The sequence below is a fragment of the Coregonus clupeaformis genome, chromosome 20 (genome assembly GCF_020615455.1).
Source record: "Coregonus clupeaformis isolate EN_2021a chromosome 20, ASM2061545v1, whole genome shotgun sequence".
Lineage (NCBI taxonomy): Eukaryota > Metazoa > Chordata > Actinopteri > Salmoniformes > Salmonidae > Coregonus > Coregonus clupeaformis.
In genome coordinates, this window is record NC_059211.1 from 37,139,622 (window position 1) to 37,167,488 (window position 27,867).

Genomic DNA, 27,867 nt, shown 5'->3' on the forward strand with positions numbered 1-27,867 from the left:
TGACGACAACGTGTGGTGGAATGTCCCTTCGTGCCATCCGAGTGGCACTGGCGCTGTCGTCCTCCGCTCTCTCGGTGCGCGGTACCACCCAGCTCCATGAGCTCTGGATCCGCGTCGGTCGGGGCGGGAACGGGCAGACCTCCTCCAGGACGTCCTCTGGTTGCCAGCAGGTTATCCAGACGAATGGCCATGTCCACCAGTTCAGTAAAAGACAAACTGGTGTCACGGCAGGCTAGCTCCCGTCGGACGTCCTCCCGTAGATGGCACCGGAACTGTTTGATCAGGGCCCGCTCGTTCCACCCGGACCCTGCTGCCAGGATCCGGAACTCCAGCGCAAACTCCTGTCCTGTCCTTATCCCCTGCCTCAAGTGGACCAGCTGCTCACCCAACTCTCGACCCTCGGGCGGGTGATCGAAAACCGCCCGAAATAGGTGGGCGAACTCCCTGTAGTCCTCCAACGCGGCTCTACCTTCTCTCCAAACCGCGTTGGCCCACTCCAGGGCTTTCCCCGAGAGGCAGGAAATGAGGACGGACACATGCTCTCGATCTGATGGCGCCGGCCTGACACTGGAGCAGTACAGCTCCAGTTGGAAAAGGAATCCCTGACATAGAGCCGGCGTCCCATCGAACGCCCGAGGTCGGGATATCTGGATCCCTCCGGGTGCTGTGATGTAGGTGGCTGGATCCGGTTGGCCAGCTGGTCTCGACAGATCGGTTCCTCTTCTCTCCAGGACGACCTGAAGAACCCGATCCATCGCTTCCCCCAAGCTAGCCAGCATCGTAGAATGCTCCTGGACCCTTGCCACGATTCCAGGTGTGCGCTCTTCTCCCGCTGACTCCATAGCGGGTGAGTGATTCTGTGATGAGGTGTGAATGACGGAGTCAGGCGCAGGAGGTAAAACACCGAAATCAAAAGTTTATTCAGTGTACAATAATGTAGCGCATATAGCGACAGAACGAAACTAGCACAAGGGAAAATCAACCTTGGCTGCATACAAGTAAAGAGTAGCTCAACCGAGCTACTCACTCTCACAACCAACAATCACTCACAAAGGACAAGGGGGCAGAGGGAACACTTATACACAGACTAATGAGGGAATGAGTACCAGGTGTGTATGATTGACAAGACAAGACAAGACAAATGGAGTGATGATAAATGGAGCGGTAGTGGCTAGTAAGCCGGTGACGACGAACGCCGAAACCTGCCCGAGCAAGGAGGAGGGGCAGCCTCAGCTGAATTGGTGACATACAGAGTCTCTGTCTGTTTATCTTCTTCCTCAAGAGAATGTTCGGACCACAGAGCATGCAGGGAAATATGTAAACCCTGATTGGGGTCTTACTCTCAGACGGATTAATGGTTGAGCTGGCATACACACACACACAAACACAAACACAAATACACACACGACAGGTAAGTCTGCGGTTTGATTGATGTGGAGGCTGCATGGCTGAACTGCAGAGACAGGATCCTTTGTGCTCTCAGAAAAGGAAAGCTGGAAATTACGGTATCACTGTCACACAGTCCATACACACACACACACACACACACACACACACACACACACACACACACACACACACACACACACACACACACACACACACACACAGTTCCTGTCACCATACCTAACCAAGCCCCCAGAGACTGGGTTTACATCAAACAGTCTAGGACACGATCAAATTATCTCTGTAACCTGCACATCACATGGAGGTGTTTGGAATAAAGTATGTTTTCCAAACCTGTCCTTGTGTACCAACCATTCAACTTTTTTCAGTGCTCACTAACCATCAAGACCTTGACCAGTTGAATCAGGTGTTCTGGTACTACAATAGATGAATGCCTGGGGGTACTGGAAGATAGGTTTGGAAAAGCTTAATGTTCCATCTAGATTCTGGACACATGACACGACATGTACTGTATGTGTGCTACATGGACATATTATTTATATCCAGCACAAAGACACAGTTCTGCTTTACCTGTGTATTATAATCAGCCCCATCACCCAGTGGACAACACACACACACACACACACACACACACACACACACAGAGAGAGAGACTACGGACTGATGTCAGATATGTGTTCTACTTTACATTCTGAACGCAGAGTGACCAGCTTCATGCCTGACAGGCAGCGCCAAAGAATGGTGGACAACTAAACACACAGGAGCTGGAGGGAGGGAGGGAGGATGAACATCTACAGAGAGAGAAAGAAAGAGATAAAGTGAGTGAGTGAAAGAGAAAGCGAGCGAGAGAGTGATAGAGACCTTGCTGTGGCGAACAGTTTTTTCTACAAAGGCTCTCTGCAGGGTCTCTGTCCAACACACCTGAACACCCCCAGGCCTACACACACGCTGAACGAACACCCTCAGGCTTACAGACACACAGCGAGAACCCCAGGGCAATGCTCAGACACTCTGTTGTTCTTTCTCTCTCTGTCTCTCTCTCTCCCACCAGACCAGAGCTCTTCTGTACATCAGGTCTTAGGATTTAGCTGTTGAATCAGTAGCAACACATTACACTTTTGAATATACACACTAAAGCAATCTTGCAATATACCACAAATACTCTGGTACAGTCTACCAAGCCACTGTACCTATTCCCCTTCCAAGTTAGTGAGACTAACCCAACATAGCTTCTTCTCTCCCTAGTAGAATTGTTATAATAATACCCAGTACAATACCCATTCTCACCCTAACTGGGTCAATCCCACGTCTATTCTGAGGAGAGGGGGCTGATTCTGCTGTAATGGAGGATCCGGCCATGGAGCTGAAACACCAACAGCTCCTTTCTACCAGGGTATGGTTGTCCGACAGGGTTGGAGCCACAGACCCCTCCCTCCTTTCTACCAGGGTATGGTTGTTTGACAGGGTTGGAGCCACAGACCCCTCCCTCCTTTCTACCAGGGTATGGTTGTTTGACAGGGTTGGAGCCACAGACCCCTCCCTCCTTTATACCAGGGTATGGTTGTTTGACAGGGTTGGAGCCACAGACCCCTCCCTCCTTTATACCAGGGTATGGTTGTTTGACAGGGTTGGAGCCACAGACCCCTCCCTCCTTTATACCAGGGTATGGTTGTTTGACAGGGTTGGAGCCACAGACCCCTCCCTCCTTTAATTCCTCCATTCTTTCCTTGGGTTAACAGCTGATGTGTTTGTGATTGTGTGATTGGATAAATGAAACCCTCTAAGATATTTGATTACCACAAAACAGGGCCAGAGAAAGGCTGCAGCGAGAGAGGGGGAAAGAGAGACCTAGGGGGTAGAGAGAGAGGCAGAGAGAGGGGGGAAAGAGAAAGAGCAAGGGGGTAAGAGAGAGCGAGAGAGAGAGAGAGAGAGAGAGAGCGAGAGAGAGAGAGAGAGAGAGAGAGAGGGAGCAGAGAGAAAGAGAGCGAGGGAGCAGAGAGAACAGTAGTTTCATTAGTGAGATTGATTCGATGAGAGGAGAGGCTAACAGCCCTGCTGCTCTTTAGCTAAATGCCATCTCTGGGACTATCAGCATCACACACACACTCACGCTATCAACATCATGTGTGGACCTTTCAGCAAGGGTCTGTTCAGGAGGGTGCAACGCGCATAGAAATGCCTTGTATAGAACAGATATGATTGTCTGTCAAGTAGAAAACGGAATCATGTCAACCCTATTTACTACACTTCTATCTGCAACGTTTCACCTCACTGAATACACACCTGCCGTTCGTAACGCTGCAACAGCAATATAGTCATAACCCAGACAGATGAGAAAACCCAGTAGAAATATTATCAGTAGATTCACCACTATAGGTAACATGCTGGGTCCACAGGGGGTCTAGAATGAGTTACCACAGAGATGTGTGGTTTTCTCATTTGGTTGTGAGATGAGATGAGATGAGAGTGTTGGTGGCTGTGATAATTAGGTTGGGACTAGAACCTGAGGAGATTCAGCTGATGACTTACTACCACTGACAACACACTCATCTTAATGCATGATAACACCCCACAACCACCTTATAATAACACACATACGCACAAACACAAACCTCAACTCCAACCTCCACACTACTATTGCCTCAAAACTCAAACACACAGCCCCCCCATTCTCCTAAATCATGAATAGTAATTCCTTTCACCTCTCAAAACCTCCTCCCCCCAGCCATCGTGCTCCAATCTTCTCCGCCCATACACACACACATACCTGGCAACACACACACTGGCGACACACACACACCTGGCAACACACAAACACCTGGCAACACACACACTGGCGACACACACACACCTGGCAACACACACACACCTGGCAACACACAAACACCTGGCAACACACAAACACCTGGCAACACACACAAACACCTGGCAACACACACACTGGCGACACACACACACCTGGCAACACACACACACCTGGCAACACACAAACACCTGGCAACACACAAACACCTGGCAACACACACACATACCTGGCAACACACACACTGGTGAAACACACACACCTGGCAACACACACACATACCTGGAAACACACACACACCTGGCAACACACAAACACCTGGCAACACACACACACATACTTGGCAACACACACACTGGCGAAACACACACACATACCTGGAAACACACACACACCTGGCAACACACACACACCTGGCAACACACAAACACCTGGCAACACACACCCTGTGCTATTAATGACATACACCCATCCCCAGGACTCTTCTCTAAAGGCTGCCTCTTACATGGAAACTTAACAAGTGTGAAATTAGATAGGTTACCAAATAAGAACACACACACATCAGAATAAAGGCCTACGGGGCTCAGAAGAGGGATCGAAGCCTAATTGAAAAGTTTCTTCCTTTCAGCTATAACGCAGCAGGCAGCAGAGGGGAGAGAGACAACACAAGGAATTAAAATCTGTTGGTGTGTATATGTCTGCACACACACACAAACTCAGAGGTATTTGCTGTCTCCTAAAGTCTTCATCCTCCCTTCCATCTTCATCGTCACCACAGACAGAGTTCCATTATTTAATCTGTAATGAGATTCAAATGAGATGCACATCCAGGCCTGGGGTGTGGCCAGCCAGGGGGAAGCTGTCTGATATCAGCATTCTGAAGAGAACCAACGCCTTGAGACCAGTGTCTGAATGTGTCTGTGTGATGGTCTTTCGTTTTGTTCACTACATCCAGACAACTGTTTTGATCTAATTCCAGAGTTTGATTAAATAGTTCTCTCAGCGTGTAATACCACTGTAATATAACTCACTGTAATACACTGACTACTGTACTATAATATCACTGCTGTTGAGCTGTCCTACAGAGAGAGAGAGAGAGAGAAAGAGAGGGAGGGAGGGAGGGAGGGAGGGAGGGAGGGAGGGAAAGGAAGAGGCTGAGATAGTGAGAAAAATGGTATGAAAATAAAGGAGAGAGGGAGAAAGTGCGATATTATAGAGAGAGTCAAGGAGAAGCTGGTAGCAAGGCTGTAGTCAAGAGAAAAATACACCTTTCAGATAGACGCAAATATTCCCCTCCTTTTCTGATGAACTCTGTCTGATAAACCACCCCATCTTCCCTCGCTCACAAACCGCAGTGGGAAGAGGGAAAGAGAGTGGGGCAGAGAGAGAGATGGAAAGAGAGAGCGAGAGAGAGAGAGAGAAAGACCGCAGCAATCTGCTTACCTGACATCACTGGTGAAACTGTCTGTAATTTACTGCTCTCTCCAGCTCTACCCTGCTCTGCTGTGTACACATACACCCTCTCTGCAGCAGTTTGTAACATTTGTTTCAGTGCATACAGGCCTATCTGTACATGTCAGAGGTGGTGAGGCAGGGACTGGGTCCTGTTCTCTTCATCTTTTCCCCCCTCTCTCTCTCCCTCTCTTTCACACACACACACTATCTCTCTCTCCATGCTGAGCTCAGCTGTGGCTCTTTATATATTTATATATAAGTTAGAGCTTGACAGTAAATGCCCATGTGTCTGTTACCCATCTCTCTCTCTCTCTCTCTCTCTCTCTCTCTCTCTCTCTCTCTCTCTCTCTCTCTCTCTCTCTCTCTCTCTCTCTCTCTCTCTCACTCACTCACTCACTCACTCACTCACTCACACACCCCACCCCACCCCACCCCACCTCACCCCACCCCACCCCAGAGGAACCAGGATATTTTTTGCTCTGTTGGTAATCATGGTGGTAGATTGGCCGAACTCCCAGCCCGCCAGAACTCTGACATCCCAGGTGAGGGTCTGTACCACCTGGAGAGACAGAGAGAGAGAGAGAGAGAGAGAGAGAGAGAGAAACCGCTGCCTTGCATTAGGACCTCACACTCTTCACAATAAAACAACAACACCACACACGGCTAAAGCCCACTAATCATAGGAGAAGTCTTTGCACTTTTCTCCAAAAGTCACATTTCAAAGTTAAGGGTTAGGGTTTGGGATAGGGTTAAACAAACTAAAAAATGAGTGTCCACCACTGGGATTGAACACATATCTAATTTATCCGGCACATGCTTCGTAAACAACAGGTGTAGTTGACGAACAGTGAAATGCTTAATTACGGACCCTTCCCAACAATACAGAGAGAAAGAAAATAGAGAAATAATAGAAAAGTAAAACACGTAACAATAAATACATAATGAGTAACAATAACTTGGCTATATACACAGGGTACCAGTACCGAGTCGATGTGTAGGGGTACGAGGTAGTTGAAGTAGATATGTACATATAACTAGGAATAAAGTGACAGATAATAAACAGTAGCAACAGCGTATGTGATGAGTCAAAACAATTAGTGCAAAAAGGGTAAATGCAGATAGTCCGGGTGGCTATTTGGTTAACTATTTAATTAACTATTTAGCAGTCTTATGGCTTGGGGGTAGAAGCTGTTCAGGGTCCTGTTGGTTCCAGACTTGGTGCATCGCTACCGCTTGCCGTGCGGTAGCAGAGAGAACAGTCTATGACTTGGGTGGCTGGAGTCTTTGACAATTTATAGGGCCTTCCTCTGACACCGCCTGGATGGGAGGTCCTGGATGACAGGGAGCTCGACCCCAGTGATGTACTGGGCAGTACGCACTACTCTCTGTAGCGCCTTGCGGTCGGATGACAGGCAGTTACCATACCAAGCGGTGTAGCAGCCAGTCAAGATGCTCTCAATTGTGCAGCTGTTGAACTTTTTGAGGATCTGAGGGCCCATGCCAAATCTTTTCAGCCTCCTGAGGGGGAAGAGGCGTTGTCGTGCCCTCTTCACGACTGTGTTGGTGTGCGTGGACCATGATAGATCTTTAGTGACACAGAGGAAATTGAAGCTCTCTACCCGCTCCACTACAGCCCCATCTATGTGAATGGGGGTGTGCTCGGCCCTCCGTTAGCGAAACCCAAGCCTACTTGATGGTAATAGCGCTCACTGTTGCTCCTAGTCGCCGGTTTTGAAGGCATTTCCCAACGTCCTAAGGACATGGACAAATGTCAGATTTTTAAGTCAATCTTGAGTGATCTGCCTGGGTGTGAAGCTGAGCTACAGCAGGAGTTTGGGGAACAACATGCTGGGATTCACTGCAGCACAGAGAGAGCAGCACACATTTCCTGCATCACAGACTATCATCCTGAGCAAGGCACTTTGCAAAATTCATACAACTAGTTGTTTAGCATGTTTCCAGGTGTGTGTGTGTGTGTTAGTGTGAGTGTGTAGTACAGTGTGTTAGTGTGTGTGAGGAAATGTGTGCAGTGTGCAGTGAGTGGTTCAGCAGCTGGTTAACTAGCACAATGAGAGGTGCTGACTTCAATCACCACATGAACATGGCAAATGGAATGGAGAGAGAGGGAGAGGAGCAAGTGAAGAGACGGGGAGCAGAGGAGAGGAGAGGAGAGTCAGCTTTATAGATGGGAATGAGAAGAGGGGAAAGGGAGGGAGAGGCGGAGAACAGGAGGAGGAGAGGAAGGCTGAGAGCTGTTCTCTGGCAGTGTGCCCGGTTGCAGTGTTGTGTCCCTCACCTTTGCTCAGCGCTAAATTCCCCAGCACTCAGAAGTGTGTGTTTGTGCATGCGCGCACACGTGCGTGCGTGTGTGTGCCCTGACATGTCTTAGCAGTAATGATGCATTCTCACCTATTAATATGTTCTGGATCAGAAAGTCTGATATTGATCCAACAGCATGCAGTCCTTGCTCCCTCTCTCTCTCCCCCTCTATCCTCTCTCCTCTCCCTCTCTGCAGCACTGTGAGGTCAGTCATGTGAAACGCCCTGTTGGAATGCCCTCAATTCTCTCCACCTCTCTCTCTTTTTTATTTTCTCTCCATCTCCTGTTCTTTTTTCTGTATTCTATGCAATGCACTCATCTGTCTAGTGCACACACAAACACACACACATACACAAACACACACACACACACTTATATTACAGCTCATGACATTAATAAAAGGAAATGAAAAAGAGCTTGTGCTTGTGGCGGTGGGTAAATGTGTGTGTTGGTTTATGACACGGTGTTCGAGTGATGTGATTACCTGGGACTCTCTCTGGAGGCAGACTCAACCAAGTTATTACTCTCACATTATTACCAAACTAATATCACAAGCTGTCATTCACCCACACAGTGCTTCCTTAACCGCCCTGTGACAAATGTACGACATGCCCCACACACTGGAACAGACAGACTCTCACACACAAACAGTCAGACACTCACACACCCTGAGGGCATAGGGGAATCGTCCTCTTCATCTGGAGCAGAGAGGAAGCCCATTGGCCAAATTAGATTCAAACACTTCCACTCTATGTATGTATGTATGTGTGTGTGTGCATGTGTATGTGTGTGTGTGTGTGTGTGTGTGTGTGTGTGTGTGTGTGTGTGTTTGGGGCTTCCTGTCCGAGTTCAGCATCAATCTGCTGCACAACGTTGTGATTCGCTGTGACCTTGGCCTATCGCCGTGCAGCGTCTGGGCACGCTCAGAGAGACTCTTAATCAGAACTGCAGGATAAGGACTGTGATGTCATTATTCACCCTTTATCTCTTTTTACAGATCCCCTTCTCTTCTCCTCTCCTCTCCTCTTTTCTTTTCTTCTCTTCTCCTCTCCTCTCCTCTCCACTCTTCTCTTCTCCTCTCCTCTCCTCTCTTCTCTCCTCTCCTCTGCTCTCCTCTCCACTCTTCTCTTCTCCTCTCCTCTCTTCTCTCCTCTGCTCTCCTCTCCACTCTTCTCTTCTCCTCTTTGACAGATCCTCTTCTCTTCTCCTCTCCTCTCCTCTCTTCTCTCCTCTCCTCTGCTCTCCTCTCCACTCTTCTCTTCTCCTCTTTGACAGATCCTCTTCTCCTCTCCTTTCCTTCGCTACCTCTTTCCCCTGTTCTTCAGATGCTTTATATCCATCACTACTCCAGACATCCCTCTCTCTATAAGTGCTGATCTATGTCAACAGGTGCTTCAGCTCAGCCTATAGCTACTACTACGTCCCTGCTTTGTTTGTGGGGTGAATAGAGAGCAGAAAACATACACACAGCCACACACCAAGGTACACCCACAGAGTAGACCACCCTGCTCCATTCAGGCCATGGTAGGAGCTGCTAGGAGCTAATGCTATTAGAGCTGATTGGCTCTATTCTGTTGGGATGGAGATAAATGTGACTTCATTACAGCCCTGAGACCCACAGCACTGAGACAGAGAGAGAGAGAGAGAGAGAGAGAGAGAAAGAGAGAGGAGGAGGGGTAGGCCTTCTCGTCTACAGTATTCATCCCTTCTTTCATTTTCTCCTCTTTCTATCCCTCACTGTTCTCCCTCTCTCACACACGATATGCCATTGAGGACAGGAGGCATCAAATAAAATTTGTGTCACGACTTCCTCCGAAGCTGCCTCCTCTCCTTGTTCAGGCAGGCTTCGGCGTTCGTCGTCACCAGCCTTCTAGCCACTGCCGCATCTCATTCTCATCATTCCATTTGTTTTGTCTTGTCTATTACACACACCTGGTTCATATCCCCTCATTAGTATGTGTTAAGTGTTCCCTCTGCCCCCTTGTCCTTGTGGGTGATTGTTTAATGTGAGGAGAGAGTAGCTCGGTTGAGCTACATGTATTCTGTATTGCCGGGGTATATTTTCCCTGTGTGCCTGTTTTGTTCCAGTGCGCCTGTTTTGCGCACTGGACTGTTTGACGCTATGTAGCGTAACTCTGTATTCCGGAATAAACTCTGTATTCTGTGATTTACCCTCCTGCGCCTGACTCCTTCAAATCACCCATCACAGAATCACCCACCAACTATGGAGTCAGCGGGAGAGGAGCGCATGCCTGGAGTCGTGGCATGGGTCCAGGAGCATTCGACGACGCTAGCCAGCTTGGGAGAAGCGATGGATCGAGACCAGCTGGGCGACCGGATCCAGCCACCCACACCCCAGCACCCAGAGGGATCCAGATATCCCGACCATGGGAGTTCACAACTGGTGACATGGCCATCCGCTTGGAAAATCTGCTGGCGGCCAGAGGACGTCCTGGAGGGGGTCTGCCCGTTCCAACCCCGCCTGACTTGGATCACGAGCTGATGGAGCTGGGTGGAGTGGCGATCCGAGAGAGCGGAGGACGACAGCGCCAGTGTCACTCTGGTGGCACGAGAGGACATTTCGCACGATGTCGTCAGTGTTCTTTTGGGTCTGGAGGCGGCAGGCAGGGCACCCCAGGTATTGAACACCCACACTCGTTCAGAGCCCTCTGCTGCGCACTGTACCCTACCCATCCACTTTCCTGATCAAATTGTAGTTTCCCAGTGTAAGGCGCTAGTAGATTCAGGCACAGCTGGGAACTTTATGGACAGGGCATTCTCACACAGTCTAGGCATTTCATTGGTTCCCCTATCCATTCCACTCCCCATCAGAGCACTTGACAGTCGACCATTAGGGTCCGGGTTTGTTAGGGAAGTTACAGCACCAGTCACTATGGTTACCCATGAGACTCATCGCGAGCAAGTCACTTTTTTTTATTATTGAGTCTCCTGCTTTCCCTGTGGTACTAGGTATTCCTTGGTTAGCACTCTACAACCCCACCTTCTCATGGCCGCAGAGGGTTCTCACGGGGTGGTCGCAAGAGTGTCAGGGTAGGTGTCTCAGTGTTTTCAATGGTGCAACCACGGTGGAAAGTCCAGACAGTACCTCCACCGTGGATGGGTATTCCAGCATGACAATGACCCAAAACACACGGCCAAGGCAACAAAGGAGTGGCTCAAGAAGAAGCACATTAAGGTCCTGGAGTGGCCTAGCCAGTCTCCAGACCTCAATCCCATAAAAAATCTGTGGAGGGAGCTGAAGGTTCGAGTTGCCAAACGTCAGCCTCGAAACCTTAATGACTTGGAGAATATCTGCAAAGAGGAGTGGGACTAAATCCCTCCTGAGATGTGTGCAAACCTGGTGGCCAACTACAAGAAACGTCTTACCTCTGTGATTGCCAACAAGGGTTTTGCCACCAAGTACTAAGTCATGTTTTGCAGAGGGGTCAAATACTTATTTCCCTCATTAAAATGCTAATCAATTTACAACATTTCTGACATGCGTTTTTCTGGATTTTTTTGTTGTTATTCGGTCTCTCACTGTTCAAATAAGCCTACCATTAAAATTATAGACTGATCATTTCTTTGTCAGTGGGCAAACGTACAAAATCAGCAGGGGATCAAATACTTTTTTCCCTCACTGTATACCATCACATACAGTGGGGAAAAAATGTATTTAGTCAGCCACCAATTGTGCAAGTTCTCCCACTTAAAAAGATGAGAGAGGCCTGTAATTTTTATCATAGGTACACGTCAACTATGACAGACAAAATGAGAATTTTATTTTCTCCAGAAAAACATATTGTAGGATTTTTTATGAATTTATTTGCAAATTATGGTGGAAAATAAGTATTGGGTCAATAACAAAAGTTTCTCAATACTTTGTTATATACCCTTTGTTGGCAATGACACAGGTCAAACGTTTTCTGTAAGTCTTCACAAGGTTTTCACACACTGTTGCTGGTATTTTGGCCCATTCCTCCATGCAGATCTCCTCTAGAGCAGTGATGTTTTGGGGCTGTCGCTGGGCAACACGGACTTTCAACTCCCTCCAAAGATTTTCTATGGGGTTGAGATCTGGAGACTGGCTAGGCCACTCCAGGACCTTGAAATGCTTCTTACGAAGCCACTCCTTCGTTGCCCGGGCGGTGTGTTTGGGATCATTGTCATGCTGAAAGACCCAGCCACGTTTCATCTTCAATCCCCTTGCTGATGGAAGGAGGTTTTCACTCAAAATCTCACGATACATGGCCCCATTCATTCTTTCCTTTACACGGATCAGTCGTCCTGGTCCTTTGCAGAAAAACAGCCCCAAAGCATGATGTTTCCACCCCCATGCTTCACAGTAGGTATGGTGTTCTTTGGATGCAACTCAGCATTCTTTGTCCTCCAAACACGACGAGTTGAGTTTTTACCAAAAAGTTCTATTTTGGTTTCATCTGACCATATGACATTCTCCCAATCCTCTTCTGGATCATCCAAATGCACTCTAGCAAACTTCAGACGGGCCTGGACATGTACTGGTTTAAGCAGGGGGACACGTCTGGCACTGCAGGATTTGAGTCCCTGGCGGCGTAGTGTGTTACTGATGGTAGGCTTTGTTAATTTGGTCCCAGCTCTCTGCAGGTCATTCACTAGGTCCCCCCGTGTGGTTCTGGGATTTTTGCTCACCGTTCTTGTGATCATTTTGACCCCACGGGGTGAGATCTTGCGTGGAGCCCCAGATCAAGGGAGATTATCAGTGGTCTTGTATGTCTTCCATTTCCTAATAATTGCTCCCACAGTTGATTTCTTCAAACCAAGCTGCTTACCTAATGCAGATTCAGTCTTCCCCAGCCTGGTGCAGGTCTACAATTTTGTTTCTGGTGTCCTTTGACAGATCTTTGGTCTTGGCCATAGTGGAGTTTGGAGTGTGACTGTTTGAGGTTGTGGACAGGTGTCTTTTATACTGATAACAAGTTCAAACAGGTGCCATTAATACAGGTAACGAGTGGAGGACAGAGGAGCCTCTTAAAGAAGAAGTTACAGGTCTGTGAGAGCCAGAAATCTTGCTTGTTTGTAGGTGACCAAATACTTATTTTCCACCATAATTTGCAAATAAATTCATAAAAAATCCTACAATGTGATTTTCTGGAGAAAAAAAATCTCAATTTGTCTGTCATAGTTGACGTGTACCTATGATGAAAATTACAGGCCTCTCTCATCTTTTTAAGTGAGAGAACTTGCACAATTGGTGGCTGACTAAATACTTTTTTCCCCCACTGTATCAAGACCATTGCCGAGACTATGATGCAAGTTATCCATATTCCCAAAAACCGCCAACCCTCTCCTGTCCTCAGTCTTTCTGCTTGGTACTGTATTTATATTCAGGACTGCCATTATTTTGGGGATTTGTTAGTATTGTTTTGTATTGTTAGGTATTACTGCACTGTTGGAGCTAGAAACACAAGCATTTCGCTGCAACTGCGATAATATCTGCAAAATATGTGCACATGACCAATAACATTTGATTTGATTTGTGTTCCAAGGGGAGCGCTTGCAGATGCCTACACAGATAATGGAACTCCCTCAGTCGGAATCTATCAGCAAAAAGCTTTTACCTTCACATGGATAACACAGCCACACACACACACAAACACACACACACACAAACACACACACACAAACACACACAGGTGCGCACCCGCCTCTGCACATACATACGGCAGCTGAATGGAAAAGGCAAATGGATACCAATTAATGTGCATTCTGACAATTTTTTTGATTGGAAGATATTTGTAAAATCAGAGATATGAAAAGGCTGACACTGTCATACCTTGTTGCCTCTCAGTGTGTGTGTGTGTGTGTGTGTGTGTGTGTGTGCCATTAAGACTCCGTCGCATATTCAGAGATGATTATTGAACTGGTAGAGAGGCAAAGGATGTTCCAAGCATCACAGGGCACCTACAGACACACACACAATGGGGAATAACACACAAACAGACACACAAAGACACACACCTGACAGACACACTATTGAAGAACACTTTTAGATATTACTTCCATCTCTGCCCTATAACATTACGTCAGCTGGCTACTTGCCAGCTTGCAAACAGACGTCAATATTCTGTTTCTGTCTGCCACATTCTGGACAACCAGACTGGAATCTGGAATATCAACCCGTTACCATAGCAGCCACCATGACTCAGCACAACACACACGCACACACGCACACTCCAGACCTTTGTGAGAAAATTAAATGGACCTGATTATATAAAGCGATCTATAATAACGCTTTAGTCAGCAATGCTTTATGCTAGAAACAAGCCGTAAAATGCCGGGGAAAGACGTGACTCCGATGCATATGGGCTATCTTTGGTTTGTCTCTATGACATTCAGAGGTTGCACTACAACCTTCTATAGCCAAGGAGACAAATAATTTACTTTGCTTGGGAAGTAATGTGTTATTCTGTCACTATCAATTGACGTTCAACATTTCAACAGGCTGTTAAACAACATACTAACTAAGCCAGGTAGCCTAAGAAGGAATTAACAATGTATTATTTAGGCTACATTATTATTATTTCAAGGCTATAGTTTGCCATTTAAGAAATACATTGTGAAGCATTTGTGACACACTACAGGCTGGCAGGAGCACTCAGCATTTCAACAACACATCAACAACAGCACTTCAACAACATGTCTATTCATTATGCATTTAGGCTGTATAAAATGAAATGTAAAAAAAATATTACTTACAATTTAATTATAACAAAAATAAAAATGCCTTATTATGCTATATAGCAGGGGTGTCAAACGTCCGGCCCACGGGCCGGATCAGGCCCGCAAACGGGTTTAATCCGGCCCGCAAGATAATTTTGTAAAGTATAAAAATGAGCTGCAAATTTTCAATAAAAGAAACTGCTGTTCCAATTGTGTCCACTGGATGGCGCAATAGCAATTGTGTTAAGCAAGCAAACTGTTTATACCGGGGCAGAGCAAATAGGTCAAGCAAGTGCAGCCAGTCCGGATGAGCTACTTTGTTTTGCCCGCGATATTTATTACGGCTTCTACTTTTAACATTATGTGCTTTGGCACCCTCATTGCCCCAATATGTCTCTGTCAAAAAAGAGAAAAGTGGACGCAGAGTGCAGAGTGTTCCAAGAAAAATTGTCATCCTTCTATTTATTCACGGAATTGAATGGGAAAGCTGTATGTTTGGTGTGTTCGCAGCATGTTGCAGTGCTGAAAGAATATAACCTTCAGTCGCCACTATGTGAGTCTTCATGCCGACAAATATGACAACTTTCAAGGACAGCGGAGAAGAGAGAAGGTGAATGAACTGTTGGTGGGTCTGAAGAAACAGCAGTCTGTGTTTACTCACAGCCGAGACATCAGTGACGCTGCAGTGAAAGCTAGCTACCTCATTGCTAATGAAATCGCAGTGGCTTCAAAACCATTTAGTGAGGGTGAATTTGTAAAAACATGCATGATGAAGGCAGCAGAGATTGTGTGCCCTGAAAAGCACCAGGCTTTTGCAAATATCAGCCTGAAAGAAACACAGTTGCAGACAGGATTTCCGATCTTTCAGTGGATTTGGACAGCCAGTTGAAGCAAAAAGTAAAGTGATTTATTGCTTTTTCGGTTGCAATTGATGAAAGCACGGACATTACAGATGTTGCACAACTGGCCATTTTCATCCGCGGAGTTGATGACACATTGACCGTCACCGAGGAGTTCGTGGAGTTGGTGCCGATGACAGATACAACGACAGCAGCTGATATTTTCACTGCACTCGTCGTGCGCGCTGGACAGGGTCGGAGTGGACTGGTCCCGCGCTGTCAGCCTGGCTACAGATGGTGCGCCCTCAATTATCGGGAAAAAAGCAGGCGTTGTGACAAAGTTCAGAGAGAAAGTGCAATCTGCAAATGGAGGACGTGATTTTTGGACTTTTCACTGTATTTTGCACCAGGAGGCTTTGTGTTGCAAGTCATTAAAGATGGATAATGTCATGAATAAAACAAAGCTGCGCTCAAGGCTCACGCACAAGCACTTGAATCACATCCTGAAGTTGGCTGCCACTCAGGATGTGACGCCTGATATTGATGCGCTGGTGAAAGCTAAAGATGCCAGGTATCAGGAGTCAAATAAACTATGCAACCCCACTTAAAGTGCTGCATGAGACACCATGATATAGTTCTGTGATCTGTGATATACTTCTGTGAATCACTGAGGCATTGTGTGTTTGTGTGTTGTTTGTCCTCAGAATTTCAAATAACTTGAGGTGTTTTATGATTAATAGTGATGTTGTGCTTTTGGACACACTGTCCTCAGGCTCCAGCTTTATGTTTATATGTTTTTATGTTGATGTGCTATTGTTTTTAATTGATTTTATTTTATTTGTATATTTAACCTATTCTTGACTCTGTGGTTCTTGCACTTGTTTGGGGAACAGGATTTCATTATTTGTATCTACATTTCTGCCTGAGAAATGACACCCTGATATAGTTCTGTGATCTGTGAAACAGTTATGTGAATCACTGAGGCATTGTGTGTTCTTTTTCTTTAGAATTTTCAAATAAACTTCAGGTGTTTTATGATTAATAGTGATGTTGTGCTTGTACTATTTTGGACACACTGTCCTCAGGCTCCAGCTTTATGTTTTATGTTGGTAGTATTAAAACAAAGAAAATAATCTGAAGTTGTTGTTTTTAAGTTATATATACCATAATTTTACCGGTCCGGCCCACTTGGGAATAGATTTTCCTCCATGTGGCCCCTGAGCTAAAATGAGTTTGCCTTACAGTGCCTTTTCAATTCACTTTTAGAAATACCAGTTTGGCCAGTTAGGTTTGAGGATAGGGCTGTTATGGTGACCGTATTACTGCCACACGTGGTCCTCTGTAGCTCAATTGGTAGAGCATGGCGCTTGTAACGCCAGGGTAGTGGGTTCGATCCCCGGGACCACCCATACGTAAAAATGTACCCTTACCCTTTGGATAAAAGCGTCTGCTAAATGGCATATTACACCGGCTGTCATGAGTCTTGATGGCAGTCAAATTCCACGTGATCGTTTAGTCACAGTGAATAAAAAAAAAAAAAAAAAAAAAAATGTATGCTCTGGATAAGAGCGTCTGCTAAATGACTAAAATGTAAAAAAATGATTAGTCTTCTCCAAGCTCTGATGCTGCTGATGGTCATTAGTAGCCTACCAAACTTGCTAACTGCCTGGTACTCAGCACTCTATTGTCCCTCTAAACACTCTGACATCAATGCAAATGTAATTGAAAATCTAATCAAACACTTCATGAGAGCCCATGAGCTCATGTTGCACAACATTTCTATATAGACTATGCAATTACGTGAAAAAAACAGAGTTTAGATGGCCTCTATTAAAAAGAGGAGGCCTACTATATTTATTTATCAACTTTCCTAATATTAAGCACATTGTTCCCTTTACAATAGGAGTATAGCCTACCTGGCTTGCAAGAAAATGAACCATGGAAAAAGCATCCTGCATTCGCTAATTAAGTGCATAGATGACATGTATTTTTTTCAGGTGCATGATAATGGTCCATTCTAAATCAAAACTAATTTCACACATATATTATTTAGTATATGTAAAGACAACATTAAATTAAGAATAGTCTGATGTGTGACAATATTAGCCTATCACTTGTGAATGATGTATTATAACTTCGGAATGATACCCAGCTTGTGCAGTAAGGCAAGAAAACCCATGTCTTTTTTTTGCGACTTTTTCAAATCATAGTCGCACACCTCATGTAGCTTAGCCCATAGGCCTAAATGTTTTGATAAGGTTTGTATCACAACTAAAGTGGCCAAATAACTTCTTAAAATTAAGCACATTAATCCGCTTTATAACCGGTGTATAGCCTAACTGGCATGCATAGGCTGCTTGAGTTTCATGTTTGGGGAAGATAATTTTCACCATAAAAATGCACCTTTATAATAAAGCATTACATGCATAATCGCATTGGCCTTCACTTTCAAGGTTTTTTCCCACTAATTGATTGCATTTTGGAACATTTGTGCTTATAGCCTACTGCCATGTGCGCATTGCTGCACTTATAATGTGAAGAAATAGCCTAATAGTTTATCAACATTTTAAGCTAAATGTTCTGATCTGTTGCATTAGCCTCATTGCTTTTAAAAGGTTTTTTGATGCAAGTGGCTGTATTAATTTGGGATCTATCGTATCCCAGAATTTGGGATCTACCGCATCCCACAACTGTCCCAGAGTATGTTTGGAATATTTATTTATTGCACAGAAGGCCAAATTTACCAATAGAATAGGTCAACTTTTGTACTATGGGGGATAGTAGATTGACGTAGGCTAGTGCTTTTGCTGTTCGTTAGGCCTACTCATCTTGTTGGCTGACGAAAAGTAGGCTAAATGTGGACAGTTCTAACATCTTCAGTATGGCCTCGGAATTCGATAAGAGGGATGCGCGCAGTTGCATCCTGGATGTGTCTGTCTTCTTTCACTTGTAGCCTACTTCTTAGCTGAAAGGCCTGTGAGAAGGATCCGATCACGTGATGGGCATTGGCTACATCTGATAGAGCTGTGTGAGTGAGAGGTGCTTCGGAGCACGGCAACCTGGACAAGGGAATTCTAATTATTATATTCAACCCAGGGGCACAACGGCCACTTTGGCCGCAAAAGGCATGGATTTTTTAGGGGGCATTACGGTCACACAAGGGGGATGCCGCTGGGAAATTCGAGGCCTGGTGAGAATATTATCAAGTGCTTGTCAAATTGTGAATGAGAGACTGATGAAGTGTGCGCAGTTTGCGACTTTTTCAAAGCATCATTAGAGTCCCATCATGCAGCTTTAGAATGTATTAAAAATCTAAACATATAGCCCAACATTTGTATCACAACTAAAGATACATAAATAACTCTAAATTAAGGATATAGGAGGACCAGTTTCTTTGTTAACCGCTCAACACAGAATAGCTGCATGTGTGAACTTCCTTTGAAATCATTTGGAGAAAATATCCTTTCTATTCTATTTTATGTTCAATTGTATTCTTCATACTATAAAATAATAAAAAAGAATGCCACGGAATTTTAAGCAAATCTTGTCTGCTAAATGAACTAGTGAAGCCCACAGCCATATGGCATAGCCATATCAGGGCCTAACATAAGGACAACTCAGAGTATGCTATTCTGTTCATCTGAAATACCCTACATTTTTTTCATATCATGTTTCTTTAGACCTGTCTAAAATACATAATGGACTTATCGTGATGGTGTAGGCTATATTAAATGGATTGATTAGACTTAAAATGTAGATGTTCCAAAGGTCTGCATCAGTGGCTTGTAGGATATGCGTGGAAGCCAGGAGATGCTACACCTGTTTATGTTAATTAACAGTAAATTGACAATCACCGGTTGACAAAATTTCATGACCACAACAGACCTATTTGAGGATCATGCAGTGAGCTATGCATGCCTAGTTTGTTGATTTAGCCTAGCAGATGCTTTTATATTCCATTGCCCTAATCACAGTCACCAAAACATCTATTTTGTAAAAACAATATCATGGAATAAAATAGAATAAATTAGAAAATGATAGTTTCCTAAATGAAAAAAGTTACAAGTGCATATAGGCCTACCTACCAAATGGCTTTTTCTCCAATTCATTGATGATCAGATACTTCAGTTGTAACTGGTTCTGTTACAGTTGATAGACAACTTTAGCACTGTTTCAAACTTACAGTGAGGGAAAAAAGTATTTGATCCCCTGCTGATTTTGTACGTTTGCCCACTGACAAAGAAATGATCAGTCTATAATTTTAATGGTAGGTTTATTTGAACAGTGAGAGACAAAATAACAACAAAAAAATCCAGAAAAACTCATGTAAAAAATGTTATAAATTGATTTGCATTTTAATGAGGGAAATAAGTACTACCGTCAAACATGGAGGTGGAAACATTATGCTTTCGGGGTGTTTTTCTGCCATGGGGACATGACAACTTCACTGCATCAAAGGGACGATGGACGGGACCATGTACCGTCAAATCTTGGGTGAGAACCTCCTTCCCTCAGCCAGGGCATTGAAAATGGGTCGTGGATGGGTATTCCAGCATGACAATGACCCAAAACACACAGCCAAGGCAACAAAGGAGTGGCTCAAGAAGAAGCACATTAAGGTCCTGGAGTGGCCTAGCCAGTCTCCAGACCTTAATCCCATAGAAAATCTGTGGAGGGAGCTGAAGGTTCGAGTTGCCAAACGTCAGCCTCGAAACCTTAATGACTTGGAGAATATCTGCAAAGAGGAGTGGGACAAAATCCCTCCTGAGATGTGTGCAAACCTGGTGGCCAACTACAAGAAACGTCTGACCTCTGTGATTGCCAACAAGGGTTTTGCCACCAAGTACTAAGTCATGTTTTGCAGAGGGGTCAAATACTTATTTCCCTCATTAAAATGTAAATCAATTTATAACATTTTTGACATGCATTTTTCTGGATTTCTTTGTTGTTATTCTGTCTCTCACTGTTCAAATAAACCTACCATTAAAATTATAGACTGATCATGTCTTTGTCAGTGGGCAAACGTACAAAATCAGCAGGGGATCAAATACTTTTTTCCCTCACTGTAGACTATCCTCTTTCTTAACAATAGCCTGAATAGAAATCAAAATGTCTCCAGTGCTGCAGCATGCGCTCATTCCTTGTCATGCTCTGTTGTGGTATTAAGAAAGATTCTGCTTGTCTCCAGTCATGTAAAATGACATAGCATTGCATGAAATGCCTTTATAAAAGGCAATTTTTCTCGGACCACAAATAAGATTATATATTCATGCAGTGCTTTTATTTTAATGGAGATCTTTTCACTCCTACCCTTGTCAGCTGTGGTCTGCGAATCCACAACCTTCTGGCTACTTTGCCATGTAACGCTTAAAAAATGAAGAACAGTCTCTAAAACTGCATATCTAATGCTCTGGTCTGTCCTAGGAGTGAGGGTAAATGGTAGGCATGTTCTCTGCTATTCAGTTTATGTTTTTATTATTATTTTGGGTATAGGGGAGGGTCACTTGTTATTTTTTCAAGCGTTCAGGGAGGGTCGGGTAAAAATATATTTTACTGAAGGGAAGGCCATCCATTTTCATTTCAGAGAGGTCAGATATTCTCCAGGTATCCTTCATTATAAATAAAGTACAGTCCCTAATACAGTAACACTTGACATCAAGTTCTTATACATATGTAGTAACTTTGTGATTACTAAAATAGCAACATTGTTGATACATATGACTAATCATGCTAATAAAATGTTGCTCTAAAATTAATTACAGTGTTATTACACAGGCACAAGGACTGTAATGTTACTGAGAATGCTAACAGTAACTGTTACATTTAGGCTATTAGCCCTTTACACGCGTACCCGTATACGGGTTGAAAATAGCACATTTGGGTGCAGTGGCTGAACAGTAATACGCTATGAATGACGTCTGAGCTCAGGCTCTGTGCATCACAGTGCTGTATGGGTTTTGACTGGCTGATATTAACTTTAGCACCGCACGCGACAAGTAGTTGCCCCCATCCCTCTAGCTAATTGGTCAACTTTTGAATTTTTGTTGTTGTCTGAGTGAGGGTAATGCAGTAAATTAAGAGGACTCAATGTATTATTGATTATAATAAATCCTGCTTTGATGTCATACAAGCAAGCCAAACACCTGTGAGTCCAAATGTGCATTTCACATTTACATATCATAAAACTCATGTCATATACAGTGTCAAGGTTTATGATCACTATGTTTGATGTACAGTTACAAGATGACATGGCGTCTGTGGCGATTTTAGCATGTAAATCTTGGTGGGGCAAACTCCCAAAATTTTGTTTTAATGCATGCCAGCAAAGCCACTACACAACACAACACTAAACGTACATTAATTGCACTATAATGGTGACAAACAGTGCCCACAAACTGTTAGGGCCTACATAAAGCTGTCCCAACAGCAGATCTTTCTTTTCAGCACCATGGAGTGAATCCTTACCACAGCTACACCTGGCTATCAGCGGATCCTTGTCTGGCAGCAAAACAGTTAATTCAGCCTCATGTACTGCCTTTAAAAAAAACATAGCTGATATGGCTGACTTGCTTAAACAAATGTGGTTTCTACTGACAATTGAGATGTACAAAGTATGGCATAGGGGGACGACGAGCAGATAAGAGGCAATCCGTAATTTCGATTAAGACATTAATGAGCGAGCTAGGAAATATGTAGTCTATTTGTTCAGCACTTTTTAAATGTACAGTGACAGAACTCAGAACATGGGCCGTTCTTACAGTATTCTCCCTGTACACCAAGTCAGAACCGTAGGATACATAAAGGGGGCATATAAGCAGACAATGAAAGCTCTTACAATATTCGATGATTACATTTCTCTAAAACAGGCTATAGGCTACATGTGCACCACCAAGTCAGAACAGTAGGCTAAATTATGAGGGGGAAAGGGACCAAATTATTAGGGTGAGGCACATGGGCTACTAACAGCTTACTACACAACATACACTAAGTATTACTTTCTTAGCTACAGTATACATATCTCCCTGACATATTACATAATTTATGCAGCAGCATACAACACATTTTTGGACTCACCTTGACTTGGACCACACATCCACTCCACTGAATACCAGGCTAGTGATTGCTTTGCAATGATTGTAGTTAGCCACTGATTCCTTCCAAACCACTCATTGTTAAATTTGCAATTTCCAACTTGTTGTGTAATGTTTATGTCCAATGACCAATGAGAACTGATACGTTTTATCTATAATTTCTCTTCATAATTTCTCTTCATATGACAAGGATTGAAAATTATTTGCCAGTAGATTCTCGACTTGATTCATGATGATAACTGCAAACTTGCTAGCTAAGATTTTGAAAGTATGATGTTGACATGATCAGTCCAATCAAAGCTAGGGTAGATATAACGTCTTTTGACGTCATTTTATCTGTGGCCAATGACCTTGAGCCTTCTTGGATGGGTACTTGTACCCCACCTGCCCTGAATGACGGGTCGCCACTGCATGGCGTCATACCCTGGGTTGTTCTGAACAGAAGGAGCCTATGTTTGTCTATTGTGAAGAAACTTTGCCGCTGAACACGCACCTAAATGCACTCATGACTCCTTTCTATTTGCACCAAAATGACGATCCGTTTCTCTGAATTGTCTTGTGAAAGCCTAACACTTAAGATCGTATTTTATAACTTAGCTAGTCATGTTGGCAATAGAACAAGCTTTCAAATGATGCCCACCTGATTCAAATTGCAATTTAAAATGAGCCGTTTTTGGATTGCGTAAACAACAGTAAATGTGTGATGGTGGGGATGCAGTGTTGTGTTCCAAACAAAACAACTACAAGTGTGCTTGCTCTAGTTCCTCAATGGCACAGCTAGGAGAGCTCAAACAGCACCTTGTAGTTGAAGACTCTTCTTTGAGTCATAAAAGTGCATTGAAGTTACTTAGGAACTGTGCACACTTTAGAGAGGTGTGTGGCCACTTGGAGACACCAGTTAGTCCTCTCACTCAATCCCTTGTAATTTTTTTGTTTTATGTTGCACCTACAACACATTTTCCAGGAATATTCTTATCATGTTACTGAATGTATCCAGAGTATTTTCAGATTTCGTTATTAGCAAATGTGTCAAAAAGCACAGTAAATGTAAAATGCACATAATTCTCCCATAATCTCCCTTTCAATTGCTACCATGATTATGCATATGCTTTTCATATTCCTTCTGTAAGAAACATTTCAATTTAGCCCTATCCATATAGGCCAATTCCCACAAGTGTAAAGGGTTATGTTTCTAAGCGAACTAAATATTCAAAAACTGCCTTCTTGAACCAACTACAGCCAAGTTTGGTGGAAAATCATGTTAATTTGTATTCTGAGTAAACGATCCCATTAAAGATGGTATAGTGTGTGTTTGAAACAAGAACACTCAGATGGAGGTTCAAAATAGTTTTTGCTAAGCATCCAACTTCGTGTTTCAAATGGCTTTGAATTTCAGGTATCATAAAATGAATAGCAGCTTTCGACCTTTTCAGTTGCATGTTGAAAGACATGACTCAAACAGTAGTTGAGTCTCACAACTTATTTATACGTATCTGTACAAAATATAATTAGTTGGTTTGACTTGATTATCTACACCTGGAGCCTGTTCAGGAGAATGGACATTTACAGAATGTTTAGATATACAGTAAATGTATTGTGTACATCAAATATGATCTTCTGTCAGATAGATTGGAATAGTATAGGAAATTGTGTTTGCTCTATTCCAATGTATTTCTATCTGCAACATGCAGTTCCTGATACAGCCCTGCCTTTAGTTTAAGGCGTCCAATCCAATCGTTTTTGAAAAGCAGTCACTTCCTGAGATCTGTATTCAAGTAGTTGTACTCACCTCCAAAGTACCAAAGAAATATGGGATGTGTATTCAAATAGTTGTAGTCACCTCCAAAGTAATTATTTGTTACCCCCCAAAAATGGTCTGAAACACACACACACACACACACACACACACACACACACACACACAGTTTTGCAGATAGAGACAGAGACCACCACTACTGCAGTAGATAGACTGCTGCAATGGCCGTGTTGTAACCCTCATAGACTCAGACAGACCGTGGCTGGCGGTGGGCTGAGAACCAGCATGAGGCTGATTTAGCATTCAGACCTGTGGCACACTGGCTACAACTGTGGGTGGATGTCTTAGTGTGTGTCTGGGAGACAGAGAAGGGGGAGGGAGAGAAAAGGGATTGAGAAAGAGGCATAGAAAGAAAGAGAGTGAGAGTCACACACACACACACAGGCTTCCTCTGGGCTGGCTCCGTGCAGATGGAATGACTTGCGTCTTTTTCTTCTCAGTGGATTTAATTGCTTTCCCCATTTCACATTCTAGTCATCATCCCTGCTAGTGCTGCCCCGTGCTTGCCTGCGTGTGTGATGGTGTGTGAGGCCTTAGCCTGGTGTGAGTGTGTGTGTGTGTGGGGGTGTGTGTATGAGAGAGAGAGAGAGAGAGAGAGGGGAAGACTGGCAGTTTGAGTTTATCAGATCACGTATAGAGCAGACATGTACAGCTTATACACAAGACATAATGCAATACATCACAATACGATACTTTATAAATTCCTTCAGTAATTAATTATCCATGCATTGACACAACACAATACATCTACCATATACAATGGATACACACGCACACGCACACACACAAACACACACACACACTAGAGAGAAAGCAGTGGTATGGAGCAGCCTTGAGGCAGCGCCCAGCCATGGTGATTGATACCCTGCTACACACAACTGTTACAGCGGCCCAGAACACACACACACACCTTGTTCTTTGTAGCACTATCCATCCATCTCTCTCTAGCTTTATCCATCTTTCTCTCTCTCTCCATCTCTAGCTCTCTCTATCAATCTGTACCTCTTTCTATCCATCGTTCTATCCATCTCTAAATATCTTTATAAGAGCTCTCTATTTGAACTGTATGTCCCTTCTCTCCACCTATCCCTCTGTAAAATATATCAATCTCCATGCATGCTTGTCAGAAAAATAGCAAACCAGTTTTACCATTGCAAAACAATATCACAGAAATGACAAATATTTTGCCAGCTAAAAGATTACAAAAGATATGTATCTGATGTACTACACCCCCTCCCCATACACACACACAAACACACACACTCACCCCAGACCACACTCATCCGTTCTCTCTCTCCTTCTCTCCTTCCTTACTCTTCTTTCTCTCCCTCCTCTGCGGCGTACACACCTGATGGATTCTGCTCTTCTCGCCCGTTCCTCTCCTTCTTCTTCTCCCTCGCTCTGAAACCACTCTTCCTCTTCCTCTGTCCTCCTGGGTCCCCAATAAAGAGGGTATCCCGGAAGGAGACGGAAATCCTCAGCAGACAGACAGGCAGGCAGACAAACAGGAAAGCAGACAGACAGTGAGAGAGACAGCCTGGAGCCACAAGACCACAACAGCTCACTGTACTACAATTGTATGAGAGACACTGCTATCTAACAGCAGCTCTGCTCTGTATGGCACTAGAAGGGCTGATGCTGCCTGGTGCAGAGGCTCCACCTGCAGTGGTGGCTAATGCTAATGCAGGGAGCAGAGGATTGGCAGAGTGACGCTACGCTACTCTCCTACTACAGCTCTACAGCGCTAGCCGGTCAAGCTAGCTGCAGCTATAGACTTACAGCAGCACAGAGGCTAGCAAGCAGCACCTATTCAGCATTAAGCTTCCCTCTCCCACTCCCCTCCTCTCCTCTCTCACCACTACCACATTCCTCCTAATAGCAGCATCCCTCTCTCCTCTCCTCTTCTCTGACGAGTCATCCCTCCTCATCCACCTCCTCAGAAGAAGAGGAGAAGGAGGAGAAGAGGAGGAGGAGGAGGAGGAGGAGGAGGAGGAGGAGGAGGAGGAGTGGAGGGGTAGATTAATCCTAATCCGTTTATCCTTTAATGTATTCATCCTCTATGCGTAATGCACACACATACACATAAACATCTATCTAACACACACACACACACAAATAACACACAGACACCTCACACACACACACACACACCTCTACACGTCTAATGCCTTGACAAAGACAGGCTTAGTTTACCCTCCCTAATACAGCTATTAGCTCAGACACAGTATTTACAGACAGACAGGTCAGACAGACGGGAGAATATATGGGATGGGAACAACATTTACCCTACTGTCACTGTCTGGAGACTCTTATATGTTGAGCCAGGGTGTGGATTTTCTATGTGTGATTTTCTATGTTCTATGTGTGTTCTAGTTCGTGTTTTCTATGTTGGCCAGGGTGGTTCCCAATCAGAGGCAGCTGATTCTCGTTGTCTCTGATTGGGGACCATACTTAGGCAGCCTGTTGGCACTAGTTATTTGTGGGATCTTGTTCTGTATAGGTTTGTGTTGGTGAACCTTTAGACTTCACGTATCGTTTTGTTGTTGATGTAAAGTACTCATTAAAAGATGTACGCCTATCACGCTGCGCCTTGGTCCGGTTCCTATAACGATCGTGACACCTACAACAGGCTGAAGCTGTGAGCCTGCAGACAGGAGGGAATACAACAACGTATTCACAACACTGAGAGCACATCTGAAATGGCAAATTAATAAATCACTAATCCCATGAATAAATAATAATATTTTCAAAATAACTAGGGCTTTACAATGATGGTGAAACTTTGAGAAAGTTTGGGATTCATTGGGTTAAAATCTCTACAGACACTTTTACAATAATCCATTTCATATCAATTTTCCAATCAATCAAGGATGGAGATGGAAGAGGATGGATGGAGATCTCTCTCTCGCTCTCTCCCTCCCTCCCTCCCTTAAACATGGCATTTCCATCTGGACTCCTGATTGCTATGGTCACAGCAATAAACCTAACTGCACACATTCACTCTACACTGTGTGTGTGTGTGTGTGTGTGTGTGTTAGCTTTCATCAACATAGGTAGGCTGCAGCATTTACCCTATAACCCCCAAACCTCTGTCTGCTGACAGGCTCATCCCTAATGCTCTCACTTTGCGTGCACACACACACACACACACACACACAAAGGAAACCTTTTCAATTACCACTCATTGCTGACATCGCTGATATTCCATCTCTTCTCTCCTCCCTCCCTCCCTCCTCCATCCATCCCTCACCTCCCTCCTCATTCCTCTACCTCACCTCCCTCCATCCCTCACCCCCCTCCTCATTCCTCTACCTCACCTCCCTCCTCCATCCTTTCCTCACCCCCTCCTCATTCCTCTACCTCACCTCCCTCCTCCATCCATCCCTCACCCCTCTCCTCATTCCTCTACCTCACCCCCTCCTCCATCCTTCCCTC

At 44.4% G+C, this 27,867-nt stretch overlaps 1 protein-coding gene across 1 annotated transcript in view; it reads right to left on the reverse strand.

The window, feature by feature from the left end:
* Positions 1-26,151, reverse strand: part of LOC121533334 (disabled homolog 1) — a 235,656-nt gene extending 209,505 nt beyond the window's left edge. The window contains exon 1 of the mRNA XM_041839167.2: positions 25,781-26,151. The gene's annotated coding sequence lies outside the window, so the exon portion shown is untranslated. The remainder of the gene's footprint in view (positions 1-25,780) is intronic.
* Positions 26,152-27,867: the final 1,716 nt, after the last annotated feature.